The following is a 6532-nucleotide window of genomic DNA, read 5'->3' as shown; positions in this document are numbered from 1 at the left end:
ACAAGAAGTTTTATTTATTTACCTGTTGATGCCTCCAAAATCACTACATCAACATCGGGGATAACCACCCGGTCCAGACCTTAAAGGCAGCTCCTTTTCCGTTTGGTGTGGTGGCTCTAACTGGATATAATGGGACTAGTTTCCCAATGATTGGTAAATAGGATGGATAAATGATTGATTCTCTAATATCTAATGATAATGGATGAATGATTTAATCTAAAAGTAAAATTATAAACAACTATCCTATCCCGGGAAATTTCTGCTTTTAGCGTAACTTTTGATGGTCTTCATTCAAAAACAGGCATATAGATGACTCTTGTTGGTAAGCAAATATGTTTATTCATATGATAATTACTAAGCCCAAATAGTTGAACAAAGAAATCAAGCAAACATTATTACACTATTCCTCATATATATCATAGACATAGATATGATTGAAAGAATAACAGTCCTTAGACATTCAATAGTGAAAAGTACAAGGATTGCTGTTAAAACACATACATATATTCAATGATAGCAAATTTTAAACAAATGTCGATTCACATAAAAGAATGACACAAGAGCATAGATAATAGTACCATATGTTATTTGGATCACTCCCGATATCAATTGCATTCAAATTCCTTTTTCCAACTTAGAAACACTTCCACAAAAGGCAATAGTGCACATATCATCAAAGCTTTCTTCGTCAAAATTCAGAATATTGGCCCAGTCTTTATAAAAAATAGATCAAAAGCACAATAGTGTGACTTTCTGATTTGAGTTTATACAAAAGCCAAGGACCCTTTCCAAATGCATGAAAGGGCCTATAAATACTAATTAAACTAACTAATTACAAAATAAAAGTGCTATTTAACTGGTACAACTATATTATGAATATCTCCTCAAAATCGGCTTGTCCTCAGTCGGCAACATGATTCATTGTTTCGGATGATCTCCCTTCGGCTTGAGCTGGCAGATATCTAGCATCGGTTGCAATTCTGGAGGGTGACTTAGGCAAGAATTCAGTTGGGCTGAATATGTGGCATCTTGGATCTCGGGGATCATGCAACTGATGGCATCAGTTAAACATTTGAATGTAGCCCTCTGACTGTATGGTTTGATTAAGAAAAACCAAAAGGCATCCCAAGTTAAACTTTGAATGCCAGCGATTAGTCTTCCATTATTTTCCAATTCCTGATTGCATGTTTGTTCCAAGGCTTTGGCCGATGTCAATTTACCTGGATTACACTATGAAATCATGTTAGATAGATAAAGAGTGTCATTGACAAATTCAATTAAATTGCTAGTAGATAACTGACATCTTAAGGTTTCTCTTTCTGCCCTCATTAGTTGCGACTGCCATTCTAGAAAAAGGATGTCTTTGTGTGACTCTAGAATTTTGGGCAGATCCGCAGCTTGTCCTTCACTGGAGTCTTGCCAAGCAAGAAAGTTGGTTAAGGTCTCATCGGCCTGCTCTAAATCTTGCCTAGCTTCAACTGATTTATCAAATATTGATGTAGTAATCTCGCAAAGAGGTTCAGCCAGAGAAATGTTATGACACAACAGTTTTAGCTGTGTAATCAATGCCTTATTGATTTGTAGAGCTTCTGTTCTGAACTCTGCTACTTGAGGAAGGCTCCTGAACTTTTCTACTTCTTGTGAAAGTTGAGCAATTCGCTCATCCTTAGTCTTGCTCATTTGTTCATTCATCACCTTTAATCTGGCCAATGCTTCATACAATTCCTTTTGTTTCTGTACCGCGCTCAAGTCTATCCTCTGTTTCTCTTTGAGCAATTTCTCATTTAATTGGCTGTTTGTCTACCGCTGTGTTGATAGTTGTTATTCCAATTGTTCTATTTTTCGTTGTGCTTCAAACACCTGCGACTGCAATGAACCAATCATTTGATCTTTTTCCTTAAGGAGATTACTTACTTCTGAGGCTTTATCCATGGTGGCTGTCGAATACGCTCCGGCATACTGGGAGAGTTTCGTAACGACATCGGAAGGGTTAAATTCCTCCTTCCACACCACATTAGCCATCTCTGTTTGATCTGGAAAAACGAAAGATTGATCAAGTCTCCTCCTTTTCCTCTATCTTTTCACCACAACCCTGTGTTTGGGACTGTAGATATCTAATGGTGGTATGTCTTCTATCTGTAAAACAATCTGATCGGATGGATCTTTGGGAATTATTTCCGCATCTTTGCTGCTGGGTAGGCCACTGGTTCCTTCACTTGGAACCATAGTCGTGGTTGTTTCTTGATTGACTGTTACTTGGGGTGTGCCAAATCCTTGTGAAGTCTCAGGATTATTTATAATAGAGTCAAATTGTTGCCACTCTTTGAGGAGTTTGGGATCAATTTGAGTCTCTAAATCAATAACTTCACTGTCCTGCTTCCTTTCTTTCTCCTGCTCTATTTCCTGCTCTTTTCCTTTTTCTGGCTTTTTTCCCTTTTCGGGAATTTTCTCTATAGTAGGAGGCTTGTCAATACTCTTCTGTTCAGGCTCACTTGGCTTAGTTGTTGGTGTAGTAGCCAAGTCCAGAGGCAAAGTTTGCAACCTCTGTTCTCTGAGCCTATTGAATTCTACCAGTCCTTCATCATTATATTTCATTTTGGCCAATGTTTTAACCTGAGACAATGATTCTGCTGAAGAAAATAGATCATCAAACTCATCTTTTTCATGGTCAAACTTAGTAAGTTTGGCCTGTTCAAGCACATTATAGGAAACCTTCCGGGGATCGAATTGCCTGTTAGGGATGGTCGCAAGATTGAGCATATTTATTTTTCCTTTCTCTTTCTCAACATGTTTGTAATCAAGTAGAGTATAAACACCGCATCTTAGAGGGAATATGGGCCATGACTACTTTTTGGAAGTCCTAAGAGTTTTGGATGTTCCAGCAATTGTTATTTGGTAAGCTAACTCTCGTGCCAATAGTTTATCAGGTACATACAATGGGAGGACATGGGGTCTTGTGGCACTACCAAACACCCTTATATATGTGAAATTATCTTCCCCAAACCAATTTCTCATAACAGTCAAGTCAACTTCTGCCTCCTCGGAAATCCTTGGGGCATGCTTATCAAAAATGGCATAATAGATAGGCAACATGAAACCATTACAGATTTGATACAACTGGTCTTTATAATGTGCCTTCCATAACATCTGATGATAGATGTGGATTGGCTTAGGGTCCTGTGGCGTCCACCTCCACCCAAGTATCGGGTATTCAGAATTAAAGCAAAGCATATCCATAACATAAGCACTGTAATAGAAGGGGGGAATAGTCCTGGTGGTTTTGCGTGAATTGAATCTAAAATCAAGAATTGCAGAGGTTAATTTATCAGATAATATATTCGCCCAATCCATGACATGACTACTAACAGCCACTTCCATTAAAGGAACCATTTCGATAGTAAATTTTGCTGAATCATGCATTCCCCATATCCTACACATCATTGCCCTAGCATAACAGTAAGGAGATTCCAGGGAATCCACGGAGTACTTACCCGATGATTCATGTTTGTGCTTTGCGGGATTCTGTCTCCATTGTCTAATCGGGGTTGATTCCGTCTCATTCTCCGCTGCGAATTTCTCCAGAAAAGCTTTCTTGTATTTCTTTTCAGGTTCGGGCAAATGATACATTTTCCTCAAGTCGGGCAAATGAACCGAAAACTCTTCCATCAACTGTGCAAAACGTCCTATTAGAAATAGGAATTTGTCTGACCACCCATCTGACCACATCAGTGTAAGGAAGAATTTTCTCCTGAGCTGCTATCCTAAGCAAAAATGAGTCGGCCAAATCTTTCAAGGAGGTGTCTGATTTATTAGTTGAGCCTGCTGTAGCTTCTTCCGACACTTTCTCTGGTTCTTCTGCCTCAATTAAATTATAGATGCTTTGCTAGCTTGTATTTCCAAGGCCGATACATGTAGTGTCTGAGATTAGGCCCTTTTTGCTTGGTCCTGGGTCACTGGTGGGCTGGACTGTTACTGCAGGGGCCGCTACTGCGGCGGATCTCTTGGATTTCTTTCCCATTTGCTTAAAACTTGATATTTTGGAGGAATTCTGCACAATGAATGAAACTAGCGTGATGCAGAGAAATGGATAACATAAGCCAATATGAAAGAGTTATATCTATTAACGAATAATCAAAGATCATAGTGAAATTGCCGCAGATAGAATCTAAGTGGAAAATCTCGGCATAACTGCTTCATTAATTGGCCGCTTCACCTGTCAATCATGATAAGGGAGCTTTTAAATATCCATTATAACATCTATATGGTGAATAATTGATTCGAGCGTGGCTTAGATTTTTGGCGGCTAATCGCATTTGATGATTGGTGACATGAAAGGGAAGGTTTTAATAATAGTCCAAAATATTGTTCAATCATCAAAGGTGGTATAATATATTCCAATCTTTAATATGCTTAGAAACACGTGCCTTGATTTAATGTATCACAATTGGGACAGGGCTTGGGTCACATTAGTTGCACTATTGTGAAATCGTCGATCGTCGATGGCGATACGCCTTATCGCATCGGAAGACTTGAAGGTGTCACAGTTAATGAATTGATTTCCACAGCCGATTGCCGATAGCGATACCTTTTATCGCATCGGAGGAATGGGAGGGGGTGCCTTATATATACAATGCGCTTTTCCTTTCCCCGATATCCATTAGCGATTTCCCTTTTCGGATCGGAGTAATTCAATGGGTCCTTATATATGTTTTTCCTATTATTGCGATATGAAATCTTGCGATCGCTTTATCGTAATAATAAAAAGCTTTATGGTTTGTTTAAAAGACCTATTTTATCATTGTTTGAAAAGGTATATCACATTTCAGTTGGACCTTTTGATGAGGGTTTTTCTAAAAATGAGTTAATACCAATTTATTCAAACATCTATGTTTAAAAGGGACCCATTTCATATTATGATTTTTTTAAAGAAAAATTTTATGAAATGGGGGGTTGTTGTACAGCACAACATTACCATATCTCCACTTTATTTTTATTTTTATTTATTTGCCATACCTATTTTTTGAGTGTTCATAAACCTCTTCATATTTTAAAATTATATTGTGTTTATATATAATAATAATTAGATTGATTTTTTAAAACTATATTGTGTTTATATATAATAATAATTGGATTGATTTCTAAATAGGACCAACATTAGATTAAAAATGTTAAATGTTTAGGTTTACATTTACATTTACACTTTTATGTGAGATTTACCCCATACCATATTGGGTTGTAGAGCGCCTATCGACACAATAAATAATAATAAGTAAAAAGTAAAGAATAATAATAAGTAATAAATAGTAACTAAATAATAAAAGTAATAAATAAATAATAATAAATGGATAAATAGTAACAATTATAAATAATACATATTTAAATTTAAAAGGTTTAGATAACATATTAATTTTTTTTACCCAAAACTTTATACATTACCCATAAATGTTCTTAATCTTTATTGAAATTGAGGTGTTATGGATGTTTGAGAGTCTAAGTGGAATTTTAGTAAAATATCAAAAACAAAAAAACAATGCATAATCTACATAAGTCCAAACGTCCAAATGTCTGAGAGTTTGGGATAAAAGTAAAATGACCAATCTATGTAAGTTCAAATGTGTAGGAGTTCGGGACAAATATAAAATGAGCACTCAAAGAATACTAAATGTCTAGGAGTTTGGGATAAAAATAAAATTACCAACCTACATAAATCCAAATGTCTAGGAGTTCTGGATAAAAATAAAATGACCACTCAAAGAATACCCAGACTCTCAATAAGAACTCATACTGCGGAAAGATTTTAAAAATAATAAAAACTAGTTTCTTTGAAAAACATGGTATGGGGAGATTCGCAAGTTTGAGAGATTCTGAATAAGAACTAATAACGGGGGAAGGCTGTTAAAAATAATAAAAACTAGTTTCTTTAAAAAGCACGATCTTGGGAGATTCAAAAGTTGCTATTAAAAATAATAAAAACTAGTTTCTTTGAAAAGCACAATCTAGGGAGATTCAAAAGTTGCTGTTAAAAAATAATAAAATCTAGTTTCTTTGAAAAGCACGATCTTGGGAGATTCAAAAGTTCGAGAGACTAGTGCTACATGTTTAATCTTACGGATATTTGGATATCTTGCTTTAGATGGCTAAAACATTTTTGATGTTGGACATTTTATTTGCAAAAGCACTATATAAAATATTTATCAAATGAAAAATAATATTCAGAAATAAATTATATCGAAGAAATGCTTAGATCCATATATATCCGAGATATGGGGTATAAACAAGCTCGTAATTTGTAAAAATGCTCAAAAGATCATGTAAGGAGAAAAAATGAAATTTATTAAAAGAATGCATATAAAGTGGATTGAAACCATGTAAGGAGAAAAAATGAAATTTATTAAAGAAATGCATATAAAGTGGATTGAAACAGAATGGTGTTTTAGAAAAATGGGTGGAATCTAGACTTACTCACAAAATATTAAACCTTGGCTTATGCTTTGTAGGTCCAAGCTAAGCTAGAACTGCAGTTTCTCCACCT

The sequence above is a fragment of the Pinus tabuliformis genome, chromosome 8, assembly GCF_031772625.1.
Source record: "Pinus tabuliformis cultivar Carrire ecotype Pingquan chromosome 8, CPIR1, whole genome shotgun sequence".
NCBI lineage: Eukaryota > Viridiplantae > Streptophyta > Pinopsida > Pinales > Pinaceae > Pinus > Pinus tabuliformis.
The sequence above is the reverse complement of the archived record's forward strand: the minus strand, read 5'-3'. Positions refer to the sequence as shown.